This window comes from Boleophthalmus pectinirostris, unplaced genomic scaffold, assembly GCF_026225935.1.
Source record: "Boleophthalmus pectinirostris isolate CB_2022bp ecotype Guang Dong unplaced genomic scaffold, ASM2622593v1 HiC_scaffold_18, whole genome shotgun sequence".
NCBI classification, from domain to species: domain Eukaryota; kingdom Metazoa; phylum Chordata; class Actinopteri; order Gobiiformes; family Gobiidae; genus Boleophthalmus; species Boleophthalmus pectinirostris.
This window is the reverse complement of record NW_026571133.1, coordinates 34,179,626-34,193,716: the sequence shown is the minus strand read 5'-3', so window position 1 is coordinate 34,193,716 and position 14,091 is coordinate 34,179,626.

Genomic DNA, 14,091 nt, shown 5'->3' with positions numbered 1-14,091 from the left:
TTTGGATTCCTTGATTTGCTGTAGAGCAGCAAATACTAGGAAATCTTCACATAAGATGTTTTGTCGGCTAAAAGACTATAAAAAGCCGAGTCTTTACTTAACCAAATTAAAAATATTATTGATAAAAGAGGAGGAAACACGGTCCATGCAGCATGATTTAGTCCTGTTAAGTCCTGGTTTAGTCCTAGTTTAGTCCTGGTTTAGTCCTGCTTTAGTCCTGGTTTAGTCTTGGTTTAGACCTAGTATATAACTGGTTTAGACCTGGTTTAAAACTGGTTTAGACCTGGTTTAGTCTTGGTTTAGACCTAGTTTAGACCTGGTTTTAGTCCTGGTTTTAGTCCTGGTTTAGTCTTGGTTTAGAACCTGGTTTGGACCTGGTTTAGTGTCCGGCCATGAGTGGAATTACTGGGGGGAAAAAAAGAAAGAAAGGGATATAGCCCAAAATGTGAAAACAGGAAAATACCGCCGTGTAATCCACTTATTTCAACAAAGTAACTGTAATCCAATTGCCTCTCATTAAAACTGAATACAGTTACTCATAATTTGTACTCTGTTTACGTAACTCCGGTACATGTAATCTGTTACTCCCCAACACTGTTTATACCCCATAGAAATCCAATACCCTCTCTTTAATTGATGTATTAGGGATTTAATTTGCATAGCATATTGTTGACGAAAACTCAACTAAAACTAATTGTAACACAGATGTTTTGGAAAGCAGCTGGCCTTCTCACATCTGCTGCTGCACTGTGCTAGCATGCATGTATATACCCCCCGTGTGTGACAGTCTTGGTGGCATGTGAAGAATGCGAAGTGAACACACACGCCGTCGACACAGGAGCTCTTGTACCTCCACTTCAAAGCTCCGACTTTTAGCACCCCGCTTCAATCAGAGGTCACCCACCGAGGATCACCCACAGCCTGGCCGATGAGCGCGTCACTCAGCCACTCTCCCGTGGTTCTCCCGGAGCTCTCCGTGGCCCCTGACGACAGAAGACAAGGCCTGAATGAAGCGAGCATATGTCCGCGTGTTTGTAGGTCACCGGGTCAGAGCTGGTTCTTTGTGATGTAGTGGTTGGTGTTTTCCTCGATACTCCAAAGTGCAGTACAAAGAGAAGTACAAGTACCTGCTGTCTCACACATGTTGGGATTCTAGAGGCTGGTAGGGAAATGTGTAAGGATGTGATTAGACAAGGCATGTTTCGACCAGTAGTGTGTGACATAATGATCTAATGTCAAATAATTGCATCTTTTCATATGTGTTTTGTCTGTTTTGTATTGTGTTAAGCATCTTTAAGTGTCAAGAAAAGCAGTATTCCGCATTATTATTATTATTATGTATGTATTATATTTAGGAATATATGGTCTAAATAACTGTCTACAATACAATGGATCTTTTTATCTTCTTTTTTTGTGCCATGTATAACCATAAATTATAATTCTCTCTTTACCTATAGTACTTCCCTCCATTGGGTATTCATAGCATTTTATACTCATACAAAGATTTATTCTTACATTCATACAAAAGCATGTGCAAAGACTACAACCAAAGTGTTTTGCCTAAGAACACAACAAAAGCAGTACAAGTGCAGGGTCTCCTCAGGTTTGACTACCCCAAATTTATAACTTTTTTAAGACCTTTTTAAGAAAATTAAGACCAAAATCACACCCAATATGCGGGCGAAAAACACCAGATCCAATTCCAATAATGACCAACCTACTACTACTACTACTACTACTACTACTACTACTACTACTACTACTATATCTAGAATCTAAGAGCCACTGTGGATTAAATCTGCACTTCCCCATGATCAGTCCAACTTCTTCCTCTACTGTACTGATTGTTTACTCATTGCCGTCATCACCAGAAACCAAAGTATTGTTGGCACATACTCCAATTTGTGCTGATTCACGTTACATGACTTCACTTTGTTGTTGTTTTTCTTTTCCTCCCTCCATTTCACATTGCACTGCAGCCCGGTCGAGTATACAAAAATAGGCTAATGAAATTTAAGACCTTCAGGAAAAAAATAAGACACGGACAACATAATTTAAGACTTTTTAAGACTCCCTGGCTACCCTGGAGTGGGAATCAAACCACCAATTCAGATCTGTGAGTAAATGTGAGCTAAAATAAGAGAATCTTGTAGAGCTTTTATGTTGTCTCAATGTACTACCAAATACCAGAGCATTGTCAGATAAAATAGTAAAACAGTTGTCATTTTTGAGACTAAAGGGATTAACTAGACCACAGAGTAAAGATTTCGTTAGGAATTTAGGTGTTAAAATGGCTGAGAGCCCCATTTTTACAGTGGTGTCAGGTCATGAAGTAAAAGTAGTAAAATACTATACTAGAACTAAAACTAGTATGATTTCTAGGTATCTGCACTTTACTTCAGTACATTTTACAGTGGATACTTTTCTATTTTTATTTCACTACATTTGAGAGAAGGTATTTGTACATTCTACTCCACTACATTTTTGACCAGGACTGAAAAGTGAAAGTTTTTTTTATTTTTTTGTTTTTTTATGGTTTGAGACTGAAAAGGTTGAGGGATATTTTATAACAAATACAAGCTGCTAGGAAAAAGAAAGGGAAAAAAAAGGTTTATTAAATTGTTTCTGTTGAACAAAATTCAACACAAATCTTTTCCAAAATCACTACACTTGAAGCTTTATTAGATCTCAAAATCTGCACACAATACTTTTAAATCCTCTCTTTAAGTAATTTTTTAAACTGGGACTTTCATACTTTTACTCAAGTATATTTTTCACATGATACTTCTACTTTTACTTGAGTATTTCTTTGCTCTGGCATCTGTACTTTTTCCTTAAGTAACAAAATTGAGTATTTCTTCCACCACTGCATTTTTATACAGCTCTACCAACTGAGCTGCTGTTCTGTGATGAATAAAGACATATGCAAGTGATATTTTGAGATATGAAGCATGCACCTGTTGTAGAATAAATTGTAGCTGAAGAAAAGAGACATGACGCTGGACTTCTAACTCATGAGAAGTTTATTTACCATCACTGTGAGACCTGGAGCCATGAACTCTCAAGACACTGTGTCCAGTCTGGCTACGCTTCCATTGTAGGGAGTATTATACCTCTGACAACGTAGGCAGGGATGTAGCACCGAATTCTGGGCCCAGGATACAAATCATCTTGGTGGATGCACACCACATGTTGTCTAATGAAAAATGCCCATTACAGACTTTTTGATGGACCCTCCCTGCACTGGGTCTTGGGTAAACAGTCCCCTTTACCCCCCCAGTCCCTGGACGTAACCAACTTAACTAGGAATGAGCTGGCAATGAGTCCCTTCGGTACAGTACAGAAGAGAAATTTCTCCAACAGCAACAATGTAAGTAAGATATGATGATGATGATGATGATGATCGGAAAACTGCATGTACAGTTTGGAAAGTAACTATTCTAAATTGACAGCAAAAGAAAAATAAACTGGAACGACTGAAGAATCACAACAAAGTACCATATTTTTCAGACTATAATTCGCTCCAGAGTACAAGTCACACCAGCCAAAACATACACCATGAAAAAGATAAAAACATATATAAGTTATATAATTTATTTTAAAAAATCAGAGATCAGGAACCGACAATTCATCTTGAAAGGCAAGTTACAGTAATAACCGGTGGATACACAGTCCCAGAGGAGGAGCTGCTCTCACCTGATCCTCAGACCACAGCAGAAGGTGCTATTCAGGCCACAGCAGAACCTGCTCCTGAATCACAGAACATTCTGGAGACGCACCAGGAGAAGCTGTCTGTGAACAGCTCAGGCAGTGCTGATATTTCAGAGGAGACATCAGAAGAGAGCCACAGACACAGCTCTTATGAACTTGCCGAAAAGAAGCAGAGCAAAGACACTTCAGATCAAACTCATTTTCAAAATTATTGAGAAATATATTTCAGAAACAGCTTTTCTGAAAGATGTCGCTTCCTATCCTCTAAAGGTTTCTGTGAATCCTGAGCCTGTTTCTGACTGCTCTGAGGGACACCAAACTCTGGGTGAGTCCCACAAAGGTACAGTGGAAACCCCAGAGGATCTGGAAATTCAAATTGAGATCCAGGGCGAAGAGGAGTCCAAGACATTAGAGACTCCCAGTCCATTGGAGGCACTAACAGAGACACTAATGTAGATCCAGAATCACCTCCAAACTGTAGAGGAGCCAAACCCAGAGGAGGTGCAGCTCCACACTGCAGAAGAAGAGAGTGAGAAGCTGGAAACAGAAAGCCCAGCTTTAGCGCCAGAGCCCCCTGCAGCTGCTCAGGCCTCACAGACCTTGGGCTCAGTTGAGAGCCTGGTGATCCATGCTCTGGTCAAAAAACTGCTCCAAAAACTGCCCTCCAAAATGAAGTCACACCACAATGCAGTAGTGCAGACTCTGGAGAAGACCAGAGTCCAGGATCAGTTCAAAGTCCCAGCTGAAGTTCATATCAAACCCAAGAACATCAAGAAGCTGGGCAAAGCCGCAGCCAGAGACCTGATTCATAAATATGGCTCTGCCTCCAAGCTCCTGGAGATGGCTTTGGGACCAGATCCCACAGATTTCCAGAAGGACGCTGTGAAACATTTGAACTTCCGACTCAGTGCCTTCAGGAACCAGCCCAGAATTTTTCTGGCATGGCTGTTTCCACAGTGGGACAAACCCAAGAAGAGGGCCTGGTAGACATCGTCCCTTGAGTCACTCGTTTGGTGGAGAGGGGTCAAAGGTCACTGTACACACTGAATGGAAGTTGAAGCGTTTCCATTTCAAAAACTGTTCAGATAAAGCTGCGACTCCTTTTCTCCCACAAACCAAACGAGGATCATACCGACTCACACCAACACAACGCCTTTATTCAAATGCATTCAAAAAATAAATAAACATTTCCCTTCCCCCCAAATATTGTTATTGTCTTTCTTTTATGTCTTTCTCTCTTAAAAAGCTTGTTCTGGGATAATCATGTATATGATAACTAAAGACCACAAGCCAGGGTCTGACTGGGAACAAAATTACGTACAGTATGCACAGATAGAATTATTCCGGCCTTTCTGAATCCTGGCAGGATGATTTCAGTTGTCCCTGAAGTCCAGTCTTTGTCGATCCATCCAATGACTTCCAGGAAAGTTGCATGGCGCACCCTCCCAGTTGCCATGAAGCTGTGTTCTCCATCCCCGCTTTCCGCCAGTACCTCGCTCACTCCAAACTTTCTTTCTGCTGCTCAATTACTGCTTTTGGCTGCATATTCTGCAACTTGCAGAAGGACAGTGGCTTTTTCTGGAGGAGACATGCAGAGTAGAGCCAAGTGACAGTGGTGCAGAAGTAGTAGCATGATACTGGCACACAAGTCTAGAGTGACCTCTCGAGGCTGTCAGTATGAAAATTTTAATATATAAGTCGCAGGACCACCCAAACCATGAAAAAAAGTGCGACTTATAGTCCGAAAAATACGGTAATTATAAATGGGAATACTGTACTGCGATATACTGCTGTGTGAAGGAAATGAGTTTAAATTACTACAGGATTACTGTCAGCAGCAAATCAGCAATCAAATATGACTTCAAAATCGGTTCTATCTTGATGTAAAAGGCACCGTGGGTTTACATATGAATAGATATGATATGAGATAATGTAATTGGGCTGGAATGCATGAAACCTATACAACAGATGCTTTCTTTGTAAAATACATTTCTCCAGATTTGAGCCATGTGCTGTGCTCCATCACTGTCCGTCAGCTTCACTTCCTCTATCTGAAACTCCATCTGAAACTCTATCAGAGCTGTTCAGAACATTAGCCAGATCTGGATTAATACCGAGACATGCTTTATACATGATTCTGCGAGGGTACATGACAGGCGGCCTATACGTCATCTGGTATTCTTAAATTCAAGGGGAAAAAAAATAAAATTAAAGGTGCACTATGTAACTTTTTGGTTGTCCGTCACCTGATTGTTTCGATGGATAGGTCATTGCTCTGCTTGGAATATGTATGACAGTATGACATTAAGCAGCTCTACTTTACGTTTATTCAATTACAGCTGGTTTTATGATTCAAAAATACCTAGAAAAACTGGCATCTTTACTGTGAGCGGGGTTGCATCTCCATAGATCTGCCCTGCAACTCGGTCTGGTTTGGTCTCCATGAAGACAGAAAAGTTCACAAAACATTCCAGACAAAGCAATTTGACGGACCCTCTACCGCAAAAGTTACACAGTGAAAATGTAAATAAAAATCTGCACTGTGAACTGTAATTAATAAAATAAAACATAATAGAGAAATAAAAACTACAACTGTAAAAAATAAATAAATAAATAAAAATGACAATGAAATAAAATAAAGAAAATGTATCCTACTCAAAACAAGTCACATTTTACTTTTCCAACTTTTCCCACTATTATTTTAGTCTAGTATTTTAGTTTTTCAATATTTGTATGAGGGTGAAAACATTTGTAAACACTGTAAGTAAACTGTAAGCATTTGTCCTTACCTTCTTGTGGCATTTCTGAGTGACAATAGGTATACATTCCAAAATAAATGCACACGTATATTTACAGAGGACCATCCTTGTTTACTTTTCCATTATAATTTGTGGATGTGCATGTATTTGGATAGACTCTGGATGTTTGGGTCTAACTGTCTCCCCTCTAAGTGCATCCTGTCTGTGTATTTAATGTTGGAAAAGAGTTTCAGTAATGCTGCGTTCATCACAACAACAGCGCTGCAGATGATAACAGTGTTTGACTCAATACTGGACAATAGTGCTTTTACAGTAAGACAACACATATAAATGTTCAGACAGAGTGAGTCACGATGGGCTAATCTGACCCGAGGAAATTCCATGCAGAAAAATTCTCTCCGCAGATTAACCCCAAATTTATAGGCTATGTATAGCAGAGTCCTGCACGGGTCAATTTTTGGAGACCTGCACCCGCCCGCACCCGCGCAGTACAGCACCACACCCGCCCATTAACCCATGACTTTATCAAAGTTAAACCTGCACCCACCTGGACCACCTGTTACCCGTTCGTGCCTGTGATAAATCACACACAAATTAAAAGCATTCTAACTGAAGCATCCATCAGAATACAAATTGAAAAGTGACTTTAAGAATTAGAGTCATGAAATGGTTACACTTTCTTCGGTACGGAAACGAATTCACAGACGCGACGCGACTGTCATCACTTCACAGGCATTATTATTTTGAGCAGAAGAAACACTGATCGAGATGCCGGACTTTTGCACCGCCCACGCCACAGACTGAACCAGGACTAAATCAGGACTAACCAAGGACTAACCCAGGACTGATATCAGAATTGAACCAAGAGGACTAAACCAGTACTGAACTAGGACTAAACCAGGACTAAACCAGAACTAAACCAGGACTAAACCAGTACTGAACTACGACTAAACCAGAAGACCAGGACTCACTGTCGGGATGGGTTCAGAGGTGTGCACACATAGACTGTAGGGTGACTACGATCGGCATAGAGCTCCATGCCCCACAAAGATAAGCGCAGCCGTCGCCCGATCGCACTTTGTGGACACCCTGTTCCACGGGCTCCGGGTTCTCTCTCTCTTAAGACCAAGATTAGACCTGGTTTAGACCTGGTTTAATCCTGGTGTAGTAACGGGTGTAACCCGCGAGTACCTGACCCGGTGTAGGACTCTGCTACAGCGCATAACTTCTGCCTTCCTTCAGCATGTCCAGAAGTCCAACTTTTTGTGCGATCGTTAGCAGCTTTCTCTGCCTTTTGGGTGCAGCCACAGGAGCCTTTGTCGGTGCAGAATATTTCATCGACATTGTGGGTTTTGTCGGGGAGAAAACTTGCAAACATACAGCACTTCAGAATCACATTGCTAGTGGTCGAACATATAATTTTATCAGGCCGAATGCATTCTGTACTGAACAGGAGATACGGTACTGAGGAGACTGACTGACAATGGTCTACAGTCCCTTAACCAATCAGGACGCACAGGGAGGAACACAATGTGAAACTTTTCTTGCGGATGGTCTGCCAACTGCTTGTCTGTGTTGTCTGGAATGATCCACAGTAAAGCATTAAACTCATCTGTCTCCATGATGATGAGGGAAACAAAACTAGGCCAAGATACAGGTCAGATCTATGGAGAGGCGTCTCAGTGTATTTGTAAGAATGCCCTTTTTTTCCATGGGATTTTTAAGCAATAAACCACCTGTAATGGAATAAATGCAAAACAGACAAGTTTAATATCATAGGTGGCGGACCCTCTACCAGAAGTTACACAGTGTAACTACCATTTGTAATTAGCTTAGCTGACCCTAACCCACTAAATGCTCTCTACATTACTGCAGTCTGATAGCACCAGCTTTGCTCTGGCAGAAGAAGACCACAGAGCACAGGAGAGTCTGGACAAAGACCAGACGAGGGGAGAGGGGAGGTGGAAACAGGTTTCACATCTGACATCTGGGAACAAAAAAAAATCAACAATATCTGACATCTAGGAACAAAAAACTTACATAAACAGTATCTTTAAAGGTGCACTGTGTAACTTTTCTGGTAGAGGGTCCAATCACATACCTGCTGTTCTCCATGGAGATGTTATTGCTTAGTCTGAAATATTTCACAGTATGGCATTAAAACCTTTCAATCATCATGAAGACCAAACCAGACCAAGTTTTGCCTGTTGCGTGTTTTTGTTGTTGTTGTTGTTTTGAGCAATAAAACCACCTGTAATTGAATAAATGTAAAGCAAATCTGATTAATGCCTTGCTATGGAACATTCAAAGCAGAGCAATGACATACTGAATCCATACAAACAAGGTGACAGAGCCCCTAACTGAAATAATACATAGTGTGTCTTTAAAAATCAAATTCTTTAAAAGGTGCATTGTGTAACTTTTCTGGATGTGGGTCCAAACTGTGCTTCTCTCCACACAGATAGAAAAGTATGTTTCAGACCATGGCAATAATAAACTTATTTGGTTTGCATATATTCAATTACAACTGTATTTTATGAAATACATAAAAACATGCATTCCCTTCACCAGTCTGACCTGTAAGGCATATGGCATCCCCTGCTCCTGTCCATGGATAGTTTAAATTCCATATCGTGGAACATTTTAGGAAACGCAAAAACATTTCCATGAAGCAAGCTAGGGAAATACCCTCGTCCAGAAAAAATAAGAGTGCACCTTGAAACAATGAAGTTATAAAAAGAAAATTGCTGCAGTTGGACCGAGGAGTTGCTAAATTGCATTTCTAGTTTGATTTTGTTTTTTACAATGACACATAAATGTCTATTCAATGATACAGGACTCCAGCATACAGCAGTTGTCAGCATACAACTGGACAACAAGTCACCCTTATGTCAAAGATAACTTTATGTTCTGTCCATCATTAGTTAATCTTTGCACTGTTTCACTTTACCCACCTCTTGTATATATCGCTGACATATATTTGTAAAACTATATTACTATTTTCCTATTTTTCTTGTACACATAGATCTGTATATTTATTTGACACCACTAACTCATTTTTTCAACTTATTTAGAATGTATTATTACCATTTATATTTTTTTGCTCTTTGTTATTTTATTTCTTGTGTTGTGTGAGCTACTGAGTCCAAATCATTTCCCTTGTGGATCAATAAAGTTTGTCTAAGTTTAAACTTCAGAAAACATGGAGCTCAAGCCATGGCATTTATTACTTTACAAAATGGATATTATTTAATTTTAGATATTTATGTTAAACTATTACAACAGAAAACAACCAAAAATCCCTTTAAAATCTAATAGATCCATTCACACCACTTTTGTGTGTTAGCTTTGCATTAGCTCCGACACTTCTCATGGGAAGGGATTCGAGGAAAGGGAATCGGGGCTGTTCAAATGCAGAGAATGTGAAGTAAAAACAATAGTGCACAGGCCATAGAGAAACATGATAGGGCCAACGGAAAGAATGCTGAGTCAAGAAAAGACATCCTATGAAACACATATCCAGGCCAAGACCAACAGACCTGACTGATAGAGAGGCAACAGACACAAGATAACACCAAAAGACTAGTTCTAAGCTGAATTGACTTTTTTGAACTTTTAACCATTGTTGGATCCTCATCAAATATATCAGATATATACTTCATTCTTACATGTTTCATTAACCATGATGGGAAGAATACTTGGAAACTGCATTTACTTATAGAATGCTGAATAAAATATATATATATTTTGTAATAATTTCCCCTTTCAAGGTCCAATCAGAGTATAGTATTCTGACTAGAATACTTTTACACCAAGTTTCATTATTATAGTGTAAAAACATGCAACATCGGATTAAAAGCAACTTTGATTGTTTATGATTTCTTATGCATTTCCTATCACTAAATATAGAAGGAAAAACTAGACATGCACTCACCATATTTTTTTCAATTTTTGTGATTAATTCTGTGCAATTGTGCACATAATGCAATCAGGAAATGCAATGTATTACTGTGATTTTAGGAAAGTAACTGTATTCTAAATGGAGTTAATATGATTAACTGAGATTCAGGAGCAGGACCACGCCACGACCGCCCTCTCCTCCTCACCTGCGAACCACAGCTCGCTTCGACCACGCCTCTAATTTCCCAGAAGCCTATTTGAAGCAGCCTTTCCCATCATCCCATTTTGTCTCAGCTAACTCGACCCCACCCTGCCACCCCCTGTCTTGTTTGTCTTTCAGCCATAGTATTCTGAACGCGTATTCTCGGTACACGTATTCAATAATTTCTCTTCACTGTTCATTAATCCATCAGTCTCCTCTGAGAGATCAAACACTTTGTTAGCATTTTGCCCAAATTGTTGCTTCTCAGGTAAAAATACAGACTTCTTCTATGCAGTTTTTAAACCCACAGCATCACTGAACTTGTACTGCTGTCAAATTGTGTTCGCGACAAACACAAGGCTCACAAGCTTAATTTGGGTAAAATGTTCAGTGTTCATTTGCAACAAAATGTGAACAATGAGCCGATTCTCAAGTGGGTTTAAATGTTTTTGTAGTTGTCAAGATTGGCAGCCCCATGCAAAATAATACAACCCCAATGGCAAGGGCGTAACCCACAGCAACTTCTGGAATAAGGTGAATTAGCATAGCATTCACATTGCTTAAAGATTGCATTTGTTTATTTTCCCATCGTTCATTCCAGTTGCTGTCAGCAGAGGGTGCTCCATTGCCTAAATTCCTCATTGGAAACTGACGTGTAGTTTACTAGTATAAAGTGTTTTCCTAATGTAAACATGTAAACAATGAGAGGATGTGAAATACTTATCCCAAGGTGACAAAAATCATATTTAAAAGGGAATAAAGCCACAATAATGCATAATATGTCTTCTTTAAGCACATTTAAATTCAAACTACATCTGTTCTTATTTTACAGATCCTATTTTTATTACATTGCTCTATTAAAAACAATTTACAACTTTTATCAGAGGTTTAATCAGGGGTTAGAAAATGCATATAGTGTTACCATCTGTCAAATCGATTCTATCAGTAATGTACACTCCCATGTCTGCGAGCATGTGTGTGTTAGCTTATCATACTCAAATGATCAGCACTGAAGCTCGAAACGGGGGATCTATTTGGCAATATTTTCATTTTTCTAATAAGATTTGGTTGTATATTCTGCTTATCTTTGACAATAATAGGAGACCCACACCCACGCTTGTCTGCCACTAAAAGGTACTTGGGAGTGACGACACAAGAAAGTCAATATAAAGATATATAGACAGGCTCTGAGGGCTCTGCAAGAAGAGTTATGGTGATGCTGTGCACCCTTGTCTCCTGTTGACGTCATCAGCCTTTTTGGATTTTCCCTGCCTACAAAATTAAACTTGAGTTATAGTATTTGTCAGAGAGAAGATTTTATCAATGCTAAATTTAAAGGTGTGTTCCTAATTATATACACTACTGTAAAAATTATAAGTAATTTGTGTTATTTAGTAACTCAAGTAATTCAAGGCATAAAAAAGAAAGTGCAAGATTTGATAACCTGAAAATAAAATGTCTAAATCCTTCCACTACGGAGGTATAATAACATCTGGAAGATGAACCAAAGATGGCATTGTATTGGTTTCAGTGACCTGTGCTTATTATGGCAAAAATATGTTTAAATTTTTTTTTTTCTCAACAATAATGTTCACCATGTGATCAGTTCCGACCAATCAGAGTGATGCAGCTACATTGGAGCGAGCAGACACTTTGATTGGGGCTCGGTTAAATCTTACAAACTTTTAGGCCAAGAATCTCCAACCTTTTTCCTCTGGTGAGCTACCTTTACAGAACAAAAATGCCAAAGAGCTGCCATATTTTCCATTGTCACTGAATGGTCTATTTTCAAACTTTTTTCACATATAAACCGCACCAGACTTTAAACGAAACACAACAGTTAGATGGTCAGTTGGACTTTGTTTAGCACGTTCATGGTGACTCTCGACTTTGTTCAACTGTGGCGTGTAGGGAGGGTGCTGTCTGGGACCGCTGGATTGTTGGTGTGTTCACAGTTACTCAGTTGTTCAGTTGTGGCTCAGTGTGGCACATTGCACTCGCTTTTTCGCTTCGTTCCTCCGTTCCTCCTTTCCATTCCTCGTCCGCGTGAAGTGATGAGTGTGGCTGCGGGTGTTTTTCGCTGCGCGGTCGCTGTCTGCTCCATGTTTACTGAAGTCGTCCTGGGACACCTGAGTGGATTCGTGTATAGGGCGTTCTGGATTGCGGGGTGCACAGTTGTTTTTTGATGGGGTTGGAGGCTTATGAGCGCCCCCTATGGTGCTGAAAATACGGCACTTATTTTAACAGTTGCAAGAAATTGAGTAAATATAAGAGTCACAGCCTTAGATTGGGGACAGTTAGTGCAAAAAACTGGGCATTCAAATTATAGATTTACAATGGCAATTAATCAAGTTTTATTTATTCCGCACAAAACGTATATTTCAGAAATCCTTTGGGGAGCCACATGGAATGGGGTGGAGAGTTACTGGTAGCTCCCGAGCCATAGATTTTTAGGCACTTTGAGGATTTAGTTTTTTAGTTTTTTTAAGTTTACATTGTGAAAATAGAAGAATCCATACTAAATCTGAGCTTTCTGAAAGCTGCTGTTGTCCTGTTAGCCAAACACAGGCAGTTCTATTTCAGCAAAAACACATTGTGCTCTTGTTTTGGGCCCAGCAGCTGCAGTACCTGTGGAGCATCCACTAAGTGAACCTGCATCTGAACACAGGGGGAGGGTCTTATCCAGGTGTTATAGATCCATACTTTTATCATATGCAGAATGTATTAATTTAATGTATTAAAAAACTGTTTAATCTCATTTTTATTTTTTTTTTTACATGGTTTTGATTTGCGGCAAGGTAAAAGATAACACTTGAGGTGTTTTTGAAAAGGTCGAGAAATTTTAATAGATGGCATATTAATCCTATTAGAATTGAAGAAAAGTCTTTTGTTGTTTTTGTTTTTTTGTTGGAAGACTGTTTTATATAAACAGCTTAGTTGGATTGAGCTCAGAGAGGCCTTTTGAGCTTTCTCCAGAAAAAAAGAAACATTGCATGGAATAGATCAAATAAACTACTTCTTAGCAAACAGATTTACTTTTAGTTAATACTTAGACTTTACACATTTTCACTTTGTTACATCTCATTCCATTTACAATCTATCAATTATATTCTGCTTCACAGTGAAAGAACTATATGATGCCACAGAAACCAAACATTATCCAAATACTCCCATTATACAGTTGATTGCAGGTCTACAAAATGTGTGCTTTGATTTGTGGTTTCATGATCCACACAATCATGAATGAAGAGAGAATGGCGGTTTTTGTCATTTGTTGATGATTGGATGTGAATGTTAGTTTAGTATCTCCCGTCTCCTCTGGGTGTTTGCATGGGCTGCCCTCTGCGCTGAGTGTATTGGGACTGAGAAGGAAGTGGGTGGATTCTATTCGTTGGAGGTTTGTTTTCTCTACATATGATTGTTTATGTGTCCACAGTGTGCCGTAGAGTCAGAGCATGGGGTAAATGGATGAAGCAGGTGTGGGCTTTGTATTAAGGTTATTGGGTTGCTGTTCTCTTT